Below are 15905 nucleotides of genomic sequence, written 5' to 3'. Positions count from 1 at the left end.
AAGGAGGAGGAGGAGGAGGAGGAGGAGAAGGAGAAGGAGAAGGAGAAGGAGAAGGAGAAGGAGAAGGAGAAGGAGAAGGAGAAGGAGAAGGAGAAGGAGAAGGAGAAGGAGAAGAAGGAGAAGAAGGTCTTGTGACTATAACCATGAGTAAACCAAATCACATAATTACGTAGAGTGTTTCCTCACTTTGGTATGTTAGAACCTCTGAAAGGCTAAGACTCTAAAATATTTCTTCAACTGGGTATTTTCTTTGTTCTTAAAATATACAAACATTTTATATGCTCATCTGAATATTAAATATATTTCTTTCTTTCTCATAAAGACAACCATAAACATAGTGAGTTTTACAATCACTTTTGCTACATTGACATAACCTTGAGCTCTTTGAGAAGGAAATCTCAAAGAGGAATTGTCTAGATTAGGTTAGTCTGTGGACATATCCAGTGGAGGATTATCTTGAGTACCTTAATTGGGGCGGGAAATATGCCCACTGTGGACAGCATCAGTTCCTGGGTGTGTTCTTTATTCTGAAGAGTAAAGTAGAATAAACAAACTGATTGCTAGTGTACATGGATTGATTACTTTCTGCTCCTTATGTGGCTCACTCCCTCGTGAGCTTGCTACTATAAATTCCCTGCTATAATGGACTGTTATATAGAACTATGGGCTGAAAAAAAGCCTTTATCTTTAACATTTATTTTGTCAAATTTATCTAGCAATAGGGAAAGAAAGACAGTGATTACATGACCACAAGTATATTGATTCATAAGAGGAAGAATAATTAAAATGAAGAAAATTGAAAAGAGAAGTCAAAAGCAGAGGAGAACAAGAAGAGAGATTTCAGGTATTCAGCACATATTTGAGTGAACACAGTAAATGATATTCAACCATCAAAACTTGACAGTAGTTATTTGCAAAGAGATCAGGAAAAATGTTATAATAAACCCATAGAGAATTTTAGAAAGTGTTGGTTATAACAGTTATGCTGTCACTCTTTGCAGAAGAGAGGGCTGACTATTTTAAAATGAAATATAGAAAGAAATTAGTCATTTAAAAACACTGCTGACTCAACCATTAACCTTAGATTTTAGGTAAGTAATGTGCCAGCAGTTAGTAGTCAGACAATGTCAGTGAACACATTGTCAATACAACATGGTTTAGAGTCTGTCACTTTCCATAATTTTGTAAATCTGTGTCAATGTCTAAACTTAACTAAAAACAGCAATGACAAGAAAGGCTCTGCACTGATGCCTCATCTCTGTTACAGTAGAGCACAGGTTTGTCCACATAGACTTTTCCAACAGAAGATAATGAGTCGTTGTATAAGCAAAAATTATTTTAGATTAAAATATTCTGACACTTATGGTCTATCTTAGTGAATCAGTGTTTATTCATGCTTCCCCAGGAAAATCTACATAACATATAAGTGGAACCACATCCCTACAAAACACAAATATTTAAGCCCTAATCATCAAAGAGATGATAATCTGAAGTAGAACCTTTAAGGCTAAACAGATGCATTAGATGAAGGTAGAATCCACATAATGCAACTGGTTTCCTTCTAAAAGGAAACTGCAGAACTCTTTCTTCTTCTTTTTCTTCTTTTCTTCTCCTCCTCCTCCTCTTCCTCCTCTTCTTCTTCTTCTTCTTCTTCTTCTTCTTCTTCTTCTTCTTCTTCTTCTTCTTCTCCTTCTCCTTCTCCTTCTCCTTCTCCTCCTTCTCCTCCTCCTCTGCTCCCTCCTCCTCCTCCTCCTTCTCCTCTCCTCCTCCTCCTCTTTCTCCTTCTTCTTCTAACAAGTACCAAGGAAAGACCGTGTAACATAGTGGTTGTCCTATAAAAATACTGATCACAACTTATACATACAAAAGCCTATTGACTCTCCACAGTTTTATGAATAGAAGGACCAGATACAGAAGTTCACATATGCCAGCCTTTTCATATTAATTTTTAAGGAAACTAGAAGTTGAAAGGTAGGCATCTATTATTTTACTTTTAAATATTGTTTATTAAAGTATTTAACATTTGTTCTTTCCATTTGAGATGTATCGAGAAAGGAAAGTATAAAGAAAATTGGAACAACTGCTGGAGCTAACCTGCCAGGTACTGTCTCTGGTTTACTTTCTTAAGACCTTTCTGTTCTTTTAAAACTTCTTTTTATTTGGTTATTTTTCAAGACAGGGTTTCTCTGTGTAGCCCTGGCTGGCCTCGAACTCACTCTGTAGACCAGGCTGGCCTAGAACTCAGAAATCAGCCTGCCTCTGACCTTTCTGTTCTTTTATTACTCAAATTTTCCAGTGTATAGTGTTATCTTAATGAGCCATTATACTGACCACACCCTCACACCACATTTATTTTTTTCTGCTACATATGTAAATATAACCAGAATCATTAAAACTAACTAAATAAATAAATAAGTTCGGGGTCATGCTTTCGTTGAGCAGTAGTAAGAACATTCTTTCACTCAAAGATGGCAGAAGAGGAAACAGTCACTGTGCTAAGGTCAGGAGCTCATATCCTTCCACCTCCTCATCTCCAGGACACTAATTCCCATAAAATAAAACCCAAGTGCATTGAAGGGACATTTAAAGTCTGAGGTGCTTTGACCCAATAATTCCACTCTGTCATGCTGTTTTGTTGTGTTATGTGAGCATTCGGCCATTCTGTAATTAGAAATGACTCTTCTTCTTCCTTGGCTCAGCCCTAGCACACACCTTTAATCCAAGAGCTTTCTGCTTATTGTAAACAGGATTAAAGAAAGTCAACTATAGGTCAAGAGGTAGAGCAAGCAATCAGTTGACAGGAATGAACATAGAAGATACCATAGAGAGTAAGAAGTTAGGACTAGGACAGATCGAGAGGCTCACAGGAAGTAGAAATGAGGAACATTCAGTTTGAGAGGGTTTTTTTTTTCTTTTTTTTTTTTTATTGGATGATTTATTTACATTTCCTATGTTGTCCCCTTACCCCATCCCCCACCACCCCCTCGGAACCCCCAATCCCCTCGCCCCTCCTCCTTCTTCTCTGTGGATGTAACCTCTATCTACACCCCCCCACTCCCACCTCCCCACCCTCAAAATTCCCACCCCCTGGGGCATCCAGCCTTCATGAGGTCAAGGTTCTCTTCTTCCACCTATGCCCAGCAGGGCCCTCCACTTTTACATATTCAGCTGAAGCCCTGGATCCCCCCCTAAGTGCTCCCAGGCTGGTGGTTTAGGCCCTGGGAGCTGTGGTTGGTTGGTATTGTTGCTCTCCTCATGGTGCCACAAACCCTTTCAGCTCCTTCAGTCTTCACTCTAACTCCTCTATTGAGAACCCCATGATCAGTTCAATGGCTAGTTGTGAGCATCTGCCTCTGAATATGTCTGACTCTTGAAGGCCTCTGAGGAGATATCCATATCAGGCTCTTATCAGCATGCACTTCCTGTCTTCCACATCAGCATCTACCTTTGGTGATTGCACATGGGATAGATACTCAGGTGGGGTGGTCTTGAGACAGCCCCTCCTTCAGTTTCTGTCCCTCACTTTGTCTCCATATTTGCTCCCTTGAGTATTTTGTTGCTCCTTCTAAGAAGGACCGAATCACCCTCACTTGGTCTTCCTTCTTTATGGGCTTCATGTGGCCTGTGAGTTGCATCTTGGGCATTTCAAGGTTCTAGGCTAATATCCAATAATCAGTGAGTGAATACCATGTGTCTTCTTTTGTGATTGGCTTACCTCACTCAGGATGATAATTTCTAGTTCCATCCATTTACCTAGGAACCTCTCGAATTCATTGTTTTTAATAGCTGAGTAATACTCCATTGTGTAAATATACCACATTTTTTGAATCCATTCCTCAGTTGAAGGACATCTGGGTTCTTTCCAGCTCCTGGCTATTATAAATAAGGCTGCTATGAACATAGTTGAGCATATGTCCTTGTTATATGTTCGAGCATCTTCTGGGTATATGCCTAGGAGTGGTATAGCTGGATCCTCAGGTAATGCTATGTCCAATTTTCTGAGGAACCGCCACACTGATTTCCAAAGTGGTTGCACCATCTTGCAGTCCCACCAACAATGGAGGAGTGTTCCTCTTTCTCCACACCCTCGCCAGCATCTACTATCACCTGAGTTTTTAATCTTAGCCATTCTGACTGGTGTGAGATGGAATCTCAGGGTTGTTTTGATTTGCATTTCCCTGACGACTAAGGATGCTGAACATTTCTTTAGATGCTTCTCGGCCATTCGAGTTTCTTCCGTTGAAAATTCTTTGTTAAGCTCTATACCCCATTTTTTAATAGGGTAATTTGGTTGTCTGGAGTCTAATTTCTTGAGTTCTTTGTATATATTGGATTCTCGCAAATTTACTTAAAACCTGCAAGACTGAATACAACTTGAAATGATTGATTGTATGACTGATTGACTGATGTCTCCCTTGCTGTACATAACATTTCCCTGTTCGCTATCATATAGTTTCGATTTTCTTGTCTTAACATCATGAACATAATCTTGTCTGTTTCACTTTAGTCTTTTTTACTTCTAAATGATCAACTAGTCCCTTTCCTGTCACCCAGATGCCTCGTGCCCATCATCCATTTTATTTCCAGTAGCTTTCTGCTCATGTTTTTTCTACTTTTGTTCATTGTTGATTTGCTTTAAAAAAAAAAAAAAAGGGTCGTCTACTGGAACATCCTTCCTTTCCTAAGTACTGGTTCCAAACCCAACAATCCTCTTTCATATTCCAGCACCACCATGTTTATATTCATCCTTCCATGACACCTTTTCCCATCTATGAATTTACTGTGACAAGGATTGCCATTAACCAAGAGTTCAATTCATTTATCTCACAGACCTATTCAGATTGTTGACAGTGTGCTAGGGACTATGCTAAAGAATGTTGCTTTGTGTAGTTTTTCTTTTTTATATTGCATATTTTCTTTATTTACATTTCAAATGTAACCCCTTTTCCCAGTTCACACCCCCCAGAAACCCCTTATCTCATTCCCTCTCCCCCTGCTTCTATAAAGGTGTTCTCCCACCCACCCATCCATTCCCACCTCCTCACCCCTGAATTCTGCTACACTGGGGTATCAAGCCTTCACAGGACCAAGGGCCTCTCTTCCCATTGATGCCCAACAAATCCATCCTCTGCTACATATGCAGCTGGAGCCATAAGTCTCTCCATGAGTACTCCTTGGTTGGTGATTTATTCCCTGGGAGATCTGGGGTGTCCAGTTGGTTGGTATTATTGTTCTTTCTATGGGATTGCAAACCCCTTCAGCTCCTTCAGTCCTTTCTCTAACTCCTCTGTGGGGTACCCCACTGGGGACCCCGTGCTCAGTCCAATGAGCATCATCCTCTGTATTTGATAGACTCTGGCAGAGCCTCACAGGAGACAGCTATATCAGGCTCCTGTCAGCAAGCACTTCTTGGCATCCACAATAGTGTCTGGGTTTGGTGACTGTATATAGTATGGATCCTTAGGTGGGGCAGTCTTTGGATGGCCTTTCCTTCAGTCTCTGTTCCACACTTTGTCTCCATATGGTCTTTGTCTTCCAGAAACTTACAGTTTAAGGAGGAAAGATTCAAACTTGTAATTATTTTAAGAAGTTATAACTGTGTAATTTTGTAATCATTTCAATATTAAAGTTCATCTCTGTTTTCACTACAGTAGTTCAACCATGTACAAATTTGTCTCTTGAAAGATAGCACTCATTAGTGATAACTATATATGAACTCACAAGCAATGCTAAAGTTGTTGCCATTTCAAAAGACTTAATGATGATATCAGTTTCAATATATAACAATGGCATATACGTACAACCACACACTTCCTTTGACTGTCATATGAAAGTGACACAAGGCCTCCCTCTTGAGTGAACAGCTAATTTTGATGACAGATGGACTAACAAATGCTTTATGAGTAATTTTGCAAAAATAATCTCAACTGAGATTGCTATTATAGCATTAGAATTATAAAAAAATGGTGTTAATCCTACTGACTAAACTTTATGCTAAGTAATAGCCTTTCATTAGAATAATATTGAAGAATAGATAAATAACGATATTGAAACATTTTTTCTGCTGTATCCATAGTGGATATAACAATAAGCATTATGTTAAGACAAGAGTGGATATCAGGTTGACAACTACTCAGTATGAAGAAGAGATTCAGAATTCTTGTAATAATTCTAAGGTAAATCCTTTGCAGCACCTTTTGGTTAATGAAATTCAACTGCTCTCTGCCATCCTACCTCTTACAAACAAGAACATGTTTCTACCAAAATCAAACTGTGATGTGAAAGTCATGCTGATGCAGCTCTGAAAGGTGCCAGTACCAAGCTTATTTTTAAATGCCTTCAGGTTTAAAGAAAACATGGATTAGTCACTTCTCGTATAGCTCGGAGAGTGAGAACAGCATGCTTCTATACACAGGCTGCCTTAGATGCATTCAGAACTTACCCGGTTCAAACAATGAGCCCACAGCAGGCATCCAGACAATGATCATACTACCCATGCCCATACCCAGGCTACCCCTGGAGGAAAAGGATGTCATGGAGGAGAGGGTTAAAGTATCTGATGCATAGGCCACTCTTGCCAGACCACATCTCAGAAATCCCTTCTCATGGCTAGAACTTTGTAGGATCTTCCCATAAATCATTTCCTTATTAACAGTTTTAAAAAGGGAGTTCATTTCTACCATTAGACTAGTTCTTTGAAAGCGAAACAAAGTAGTGTATCTTGATCTAAAAATTAAGCATTGTTTATGACAGGGTTTTGTTTTGTTTTGCTTTCAGGGATATTTTTTTGAATTCCAGATGATATCCTCATAAAATTTTTTTAATTCAACCCCACTCAAATTTTCAGGACATGAACGGAGTTCATCCGGATTATTTGCCATAAGAGCACATGAGTGGCTCCTAGACAGGCTGCCGATAGAGCTCTTATTCCGCTCTTAAACATTGTAAGTTGATCTCCCACCATCCTCACTTATCTCAGCATCATTTCCTAAGTTTCCATGAGAAAGAAACATTGAATTTTGCTTACATTGTTAAAAGGGTTTCCTAATCAAAATTCTCAAACTCTTCCACAATCTTTCCATAAAACAATCTCAAAGGCCCAAGAACCACATGACCAAGTTAATCACAATGGTCCCACTTCTTGGTACCCCTTTTCTGAGAGATTTTCTAGATTAGGTTAATTCAGACTCACCATACGTGAGTGACTGAGATTCTAGATTTCATTAAGAAAAAAAAAGAAAAGAAAACATCTGAGTATGAGTTTTAGTGACTTGTCTAATAGCTGTGATGTATTTGACGAAAATCAGTTTCAGAAAAGAAGTGTTTCTTTTGGATGGTGCAGTCTATCACTGTGACAGGGGCTTGGGCAGCTAGTCACATTGCTTCCCCATTCAGGAAGCAGACAAGGTTAAAACTCATACTCAGATGTTTTCTTTTCTTTTTTTTTTAATGCAATCTAGAATCTCAGTCACTCATCTTTGGTGAGTCTGAATTAACCTAATCTAGAAAATCTCTCAGCAATTCTTTTTCTTCTGGAAGAGAGATCATTTTCTTCTCCTCCTAGGGGACAGTTGTCCTTTGTGACATTATAGAGCTCTTCAGGTGGTCCAAATATATTAGACATTACTTTATCAGAGCTTGAATAACAGAATTCTTCTGGAAAATATTAGAAAAGGAGATCATGGGCGTCTGTGAAAAGCTAGTATTTAAAAACCACCTTTCAGATATTACAAGCGTTGACTTAAGAATCCAAGGTTCTTAAACATGCCCACTTTGCACCAGCCAGCTGCAGGAAAGAAGAAAAGAATATTCCATGTAAACCCAGCAAATGAACATATTGAGTGTCCTGCCTACAAGCCTCATGTGTATAAACTCCACAGCGCTAGTGAAGAAATGAAAAGAATAATCAACAAGCAAGCCTGGCATGTCAAGAATCAAAGGTAGCTTAAAAAGATATCAAGTGATCTTCACACTCCAGATATATTAGCCATTGTGAAAAAAGAAAGTGTATAACTCAGGGTTCTCGAGAATAACAACTTACAGAATGAATGAATGAATGAATGAATGAATGAACGAATGTATATGAGGTTATTATATAAATTATTGTATTACATAGAAATATATTATATATTATATAAAATATATAGCAATATATTATATAAAACATATGGAATTATATAAATGGGATTATTAGAATGACTTAAAGCTGGTGTCCCAGCTAGTCCAATAATGACTGGCTGTGAACGGAAAGGTCAAGAATCCAGTAGTTTCTCAGACCAAGAGGCTGAATGCCTCAGCTAGTCTTCAGGCTAGAATCCTGAGGAATTAGGGTAGAATGCCAGTGAAGGAAAGGACTGGCTAGCAAATGAGAGCAGATAGAAAAAGAGCAAACGTTTCCATCTTCCGTGTCCTTATATAGGCTTCCAGTAGAAAGCATGGCCCAGATTAGATATGGATTAGATATCTATACTAAAGGTGTGATTTCCTACCTCTAAAATCTGGAATAGAAACAAATCGTCCCACTCTGAATTAAGCAGAAATCCCTCACAGGTGTGGGGTTTTAGTTAATTCCCCATGTAATCAAGTTGATAACCAAGAATAGCCACCACAGAGGGAAAAACTGACATTGTTCCCTTTTCATGGCTTTAATAGTGATTTCCTTATATGTGTTGCAGTCGTTTTGATTGTCTTGGGGCTGGTGTCCAGAGAGTTCTAATCACACTCCTAATTTCACTACAGCCAACAACCCACCATTTTGTCATGAGAGGTCCCTTCTACCCATGTCTATAACATATTACCTGATATTCTCCCATTGTCTACACTTGCCGACATAATGGTTACAGTTTAAGCACCAGTGTCAAAATTCCTATCTAATTTAAAAGGAAAAGAATAAAAGAGAATAAGAAAAATTGTCACATAAAACTATGGTGACATACGTTGGTTCTAAACAGTCCATATAGCACTTAAATTTTAAGGCAATGAATCAATAAGAAGAAGACTTTTTGAAATCCATTCAAATTTTTTTCATGAAATATCCCATTATGTATAGATAAGAAGAAACAGGGGAAATGGAACTGGGCATTCTCTATAAATGTTTTAATTATTTGTAATTGGGGGTCTATCCTCATACTCATCACCACATGAGAAGAAATCTTTCTCTTATTCAAATTTCAGGAAGTTTATATGAGAAGCAATTTAATTTAATGAATATGAGTCTATTTCATTGATATATAAAAAATTCTACATTTTAGAAATGTAATATACAATAATAATAATTATATAATCTAAAAAAGAAAAAGCATGTTAATGTAATTAGGGTCTTTTTCTTCCCCCAGATTATCTCTATGAATTATCTCTATGAATTCTAATCTTAAATGCATTTTAAAATAGAGGAAATTATTTTATTTTTAAAACTAAGCATGATTAGTATGAGGGTTTAATACATTAAGACTGGCAACTAAAAAAAATAGCTTTAGATTATAACACAGCTGCTGCATGGTCAGTAATTAAGAAAAGCACTTTGCAAATAGTTATAGATTAAAGACAATTATTCAGTAATGAATGCAAGCAACTATTTAAAATGTCTTATTTAATTGGTTTGGCATTTGAAACTAAAACTCTAAAGGAGAATTTTAAATAACTGTCATTAAAATAGAACTTAGACTTCTGAACTAATTTAAAAGAAAATTATTCAAAGTGTCTAACATTTGTAGATCATATTGAAGTTGGGCTATGCATTTTCATGGATGGAGATGGAATAAATGATGGATTTAGAGCCCAAATGATTCAGTGTATAAGTGTGATCAGCAGTGTCCATATAATGCCTACCTCTCAGAGTCAGCATTCATAATTTCATTACATTACTTGGCGTATGATATTATGTAACATATAATTATGTCATAAAGCATAGGGAAGACCTTGAGATTCTTTTCCCAGATTCCCATAGATGGATGGTAATCTTCTGCATATAGCTAATGTACAAAGTGACATTTCCTGAATGCTGTGGACACAGTGAGGGACATCTTAGAGGAAGACTGGGAATAGGATGGCATTGATTCTGCCCAATGCAGAGGAAGCCAAATCAAGTTTAAAACTGAGACCAACATGTTAGACTTCTATGGAGGGATACGGAGGACTCTACTAGCCAGGCAAGAATAATTACTTTCTACTCTTTTACATAAAATCCATACTGGTGACCTGAGAGCTGGCCCGACTCAACACCCATTCTGAAATAGCTCAAAGGAGAAATTACCCTGACTGCTCATGAGATGACAGTCTTTTTCTTTGCCACCATTACCTCAGGTCCTTTCTTCTTCTTCTGTGACCTCAGACAGCAAGGGAGAAGCTTGCCTGCCATTAAACTAATCCCTTTCCCTCTTCCTATACTGCCTACAAAGCTATAGAGAATGGCTGATTGATCAAACATAGCAATTTGGGAGTTAGCTTAAATCCAGGACAAAAACAGGAGCCCAGCCCATTTAATACCTTTTTATAAGAGGGTCACATGGACTTGAGAAAGAAAGAGGCGTGAGCAAGAAAAAGCAATCGATGGTGCCAAAAATCAATATTTGCATGGTTTATAACAGGGAAGTGGAAGAAAATAGAAAGTCAGTGAGAGATCCATTAGTATTCTAAGCTTTCATTACGCTAAAGGAAAAATCGGACATATTGAACTTGTACCTTTCCTAGTAGGAATACAGGTTAAATTCAGAATAATTTATATGCTAATAAGAATTGTTTTGTAGTATGAAATGGCTTATATAGAAATGAGCATTCAGGGGTAAGGTTACCCAGAGAAAGAAGAGGCTCATACAGTGCATCTTAAATCTAAGGCATTCACAGAGGAAACCTGAAATGCTCCAGTAAAAAGCTACAAAGAAGCCCAGTGCAAACTTTTTGGGACAGAAGAGCCTTACTGCACCCTTGCAAGGGTGTGAATCAATCAGAGAGCTTTCTTATGAGGGATGCATTAAGCTAACCATGTCCAACTACTGTACCACCAAGGAGCTGCTGAAGCATGGTGGGTAAAACTATGCTGTCCCCAATACTGTTCCAGTCAATGACTGAGTATGACCGCCATATTCCACCCAGTACAATTTCTTTCATAGCTCTATAGAACCCCTGGACCTAGAAGAGATGTTCTAGGAGCAATGAAACAGTTGGAACATCTTACCAAACCTCTCATCCTGTATTCTTTTCTTCTTCATGTATTACTACACAGTGTGGGAATGCCTACTCACTGTACCTGCTTTTTCTCTCGTAAAGTTTTCCCCCAATAAATCATTACTACTTCATTTTTGTGGTTTTTTTTATTTCTCTTGTCTTTTTCCAGTTTTTGTGTCCATACATACATGGTTATGATATGATGTATGTATGTGTGTGTGTGCACATTTGCATGTGTTGGGCACATGTGTATGTCAATTTATGTGTATGGCTGCATGTGCAGAGGCCCGAGGTTGATTCTGGGATTCATCCTTCTATATTACATCTTGCTCAATGAGGCAGTGACTCTTGGAGTCAGACACACTACCATTATGTGAGGCCATTTGGCAGGGCTCCTTAATCAAACCCAGAACTCAGATATTCATATATGCCTAGTATAGCTAACTGAGCTAGCTTTCTCTGGAGATCACCTCACTAGGAAGCTAGAGCTATAGAGGTGGCAATTCCCATCCAGCATTTACATGAGATCTAGGGATCCAGACCCCAAGGTCCTCAAGCCCTTAACCTATCTCCTCATCCCCAAACATCATCATCATTGTTGTTAGTATTGTCATTTTAATATTACTTAGTGTACAATTTTATTGTGTATATTTATTGTACACAGTACTCTGTTATATAAGGACATTTTCATATGTATCATATCTCATTTCAATATTTCATATTGAAATGTTTGGTACTTATTCTGTCCTGATGTCACTCTCTGAAGGACTTTCACATGCACACAGGATGATCTGACAGTGCCTATTTTGTCAGTGGCAAAGAGATGCAAGGTCTCTCCATGACAGTGTTAAAGATTATGTGATTTCAATACCACTCTTCAGTCTTAAACCCAATTTCTATCTTGCTCTACTCCAGACTTGGTGTATTAACGACCTTTTCATCTGAAAGTCAAAAACACTAGATAAACTATTTTAAAATACGTTCTTGGTTACACCAATGACCTAAACTTGGAAGGAAAACTCTCAAGAGTCTATAGCCTAAGTTAAAATCCAAGCCCAAACAATGACGAGAGAACCAAAACCAGCTTGGGCCATGTATGTATTATTAAGCTTTGTGAATCTGAGCATTGGTTTTTGTGACCATTCAAGGTATACAGCTGCTGAAACCCAAGACAGATGACAGCTTTTCTACATCAAGCTGCCACAACCAAAGAGAAAAAAAGAAGGAAATGAGACACAACATCCTTTCATGACCCTAAAAAACATCAAAGCTTTAAGTCACGAAAGCTGCCTCTTTTAAGCACTTGATAATCCCAGAGTAGCAGCATAGATGTGTAGCCACAACCACTTGGGAGGATGGGATGAAAGAATCAAGCTAGAGACCAGCCTGGGCTGCCTTTGTATCATAAACCACTCTAGCTCAAGGGTGACTCTCAGAGATCCCAGCTTAACACTGCACTCACACCATAGAAGTCCAGATGGGCACATGCAGTACTCAAGATGCTGGCTGAACACTGTGATTCTAAGGAATAGGGAGACACTGCCCTGGAAAGATATGACACAGGCCCATCTTCATTTTGTCTTTATCAAAACAAAACAACTAAAGAAAAAAGTCCCTAGTGATAAATTAAATGTGTTCCCTAGACAAGATAGAGTGATGATACAACCCTGTCATAGGATAAATGAAAACAACCCAACATTATGGCCCATTTGGCTTGAATTCTCATCTATCAGCTAGAATTTTATTTGATATGGTTCTAGGGTGATGGTTCTAAGTATTTGGAGGAAACAAACAAAAAGGAAAACAATAACAACAACAAAAGAAAACCAAACACAAAAAACAAGTCTCCAAAGACGAAATGCATCAAGCCTTTAAAGCTCTCATAAATAAAGCAGTAATACAAACATCACAGCCAACATGTACTCTCAAGAAGAAGCATGCCTGAGATCCAGGGCAACAGTGGACCCAGAATGAGACTAGCAAAGACCAAAGACACGGCTATCGAACAGCGGCTATAAAATACATCGTTCCCAAAAGTTTGCAAAAATGGAATTATATCAAAAGCTAAGTAGAAACAAGGCTTGAGTTTGTAAGCACAATACTCGATGTGCAGAAATGAGAGGCTTGCGAACTGAAGAGGATGCATATGTTGAGGGATCGTCCTTAAGGGAATGAACTAAAGTAGAGAAAAGAGCAAAGGATGGGTGTGGAAGATATTCATGCAGACAACTGGAAAGCTGGGACAGATGCAAAGTGTGAAAAGGTAATGGCAAAACGTTCTCTACACCTGAGCAGCCTAAGATTCAAGAAGAACTACAAACTCAAACTTACGTTTTATTCAGCTCAAACAACCTTTGAGGGCACACACAATCCCACCCAGGAAGAAAACTTGTACAAAGAAAGAACAGTCAGAAGAACTGATGATTTCTTTTTATATTTACTTGCTCGTGTCTTTCCAGGGCCCATTGTCTTGGAGGCTGTGTCTCCTTATTCCTTAGAACTGCAGTGTTCAGCCTCCATCTTGAGTAATGCACATGTTCACCCGAACTTCTAAGGATGCTGGTGAGTGCAGTGTTAAGCCTGGATCTCTGAGAGTTGTCCTTGAGCTGCAATGGTTTATGATCTAATCAGGTGGCAGGTTTATTCCTTCTGTGATTTGTGTTTATACTGTATTTAAGTCATTTTCCCCCACTGATGTTTCTGCTCTGTGTTGATGACTGAAAGCAACAGAACTAAAATGACTATCAGAGCTATGTTCCATTGACACAGGAGTGCCATACCTGTGCCTCATAAATCAGTTATGCATTGCTCCCAGGGTAGTAGTGGTGACTTAACAGTACTTGGCTGGTGGCATGCAAGGCTTATTGGCATACCTTCCTTTGTCCTTTGGTCAAACTTGTCCTGTTTTTATCTTATAGTGAATTGCTCTTAGGACCATCTCTTATAATAATTTGTGTCAATCAGTAAATAAATTCAGTCAAAGGCTTTGTTCACAGAATTACATGAATGGATTTCAGGCATGAGAACAGACTCCAGCCCAGGAAAAGGACCTTCAGCCCCTAGTACTAAACAAGAAGCTATGAAAATTTGGTGTGTGCTTCTCAGAGTAATGTTTCCTCTGATACAAATTATTTAAACCTTAAGAAATGTGCTTTTAACAAGGTGTGGTAACAGACACCTAGAATCCCACCACTTGAGAGGCAGAGGCAGGCAGATCTTTGTGAATTTGAGGCCAGCCTGGTCTACATAGAGAGTTCCAAATCAGTCAGAGATACACTGTATCTCAGGAAAAAAAAAAAGAAGAAGGAAAGAAATTAGAAAGGGAGAGAAGTGGGAGTTTTGTTTTGTTTTGTTTTGTTTTGTTTGAAATCATTTAAGAGGGGATAGCTTTATGGTATTCCTTGCATGTGTTAATGCATATAATTCAATTTTTAAAACTGTGCTTAGTGAGTAAGCCCTTGGTCATTTTTCAATATTTCCTCAAGCCTTGATTTAATTAATGTAAAATCCGCTTTAGCTAGAATGGATTTTTCATACGGCATTATCTTCAGCACATTAAAGCATGACATCACAAGGAAAACAAATTGCCATGTATGCGAGCAGGAAATTAACCAGCAGAAGGAGCAAGCAGTGCTGACACACTTGTGTGCTCAGAAACACAAGCATTTGACTCTGTGTTTTGCTTTTCTCTTTCCCACATGTGTACAATTCAGATTAGGCACTCTTCCGGACAGGAGCATGTCAATTTTTTCTCCACTTCATGCATAAGAATATCTGGTTGTTACTTTGAAAGTGGAAATTACATTTTCTTAACAAATGCAACAAAAGTAATCACTTTAATATTCATAGTTTATAAAGACAGAATGAATTCTTTAATGTGGTTTGCTTTTTTAAGATCCGAATAAGGTAAAATGTTCTAGTACTCCTAATGAAAGGTTTCTGTTCAAGAACATAATAAATATTATAAAAGTAAACAAGTCTTGTTAAATCCCATGTTGAGAGTTTAAATGGAAGTTAAACATCTAGCAATTAATTGAGAGGCTGGGGGAATGGCTTAGCGGGTAAGAATGCTTGCTATGAAGCATAAGAACTGAAAAGCCCCAGAAACCAGGTTAAAGAGTCAGGCATGTTCACATGTATATCTCTACCCCAGTGCTCCAGGAATAAAAACAGGAAGATTAGGGGGTCCTGCTGAGCCAGTCCAGTTTCAAGTTCAGTGAGAAGTCCTGATGCCAGGGAACAAGCTGGGGAGTAATAGAAAGACATATAACATCCACCTCTGGCTTCCGAGTAAATAGAAATAAGAAGGCACACACATAAACACACACACACACACAGAGAGAGAGAGAGAGAGAGAGAGAGAGAGAGAGAGAGAGAGAGAGAGAGAAACTTAAAGTATTTTCTTTAAAAGAAAACAAAGCACCAGTTGGAACAATGATCAGGACTGTAATTTTCTTATTTGATACATAAATAAATAAATACATTAAAATAAACATACAAAATGCACTATATATATTTAGTATACTATATATATATTTTATATATACAGCATGTGTGAATGTATATGCATATACACACACATATATACTAGATATATGTAGCATATATACATAGAGTATATATATGCATTTGTAGTATATACAGTATATATATACATACATGTATGCATATAGTCATACAATATATAGTATACTATATACAAAATCTTATATCACTTCATACTGCATTACTGCAAAGACTGG

General features: G+C 38.0%; 1 pseudogene; it reads right to left on the bottom strand.

Annotated features, from left to right (window-relative positions):
• Nucleotides 1–6683, bottom strand: part of LOC114617072 — a 111268-nt pseudogene extending 104585 nt beyond the window's left edge.
• Between the last annotated feature and the right edge of the window lie 9222 nt (nucleotides 6684–15905).

This window comes from Grammomys surdaster, unplaced genomic scaffold (assembly GCF_004785775.1).
Source record: "Grammomys surdaster isolate TR1022 unplaced genomic scaffold, NIH_TR_1.0 134, whole genome shotgun sequence".
In the NCBI taxonomy this organism is placed as follows: Eukaryota; Metazoa; Chordata; class Mammalia; order Rodentia; family Muridae; genus Grammomys; species Grammomys surdaster.
Note: the sequence above shows the minus strand (reverse complement) of the source record. Positions and strands in the feature narration are given on the sequence as shown.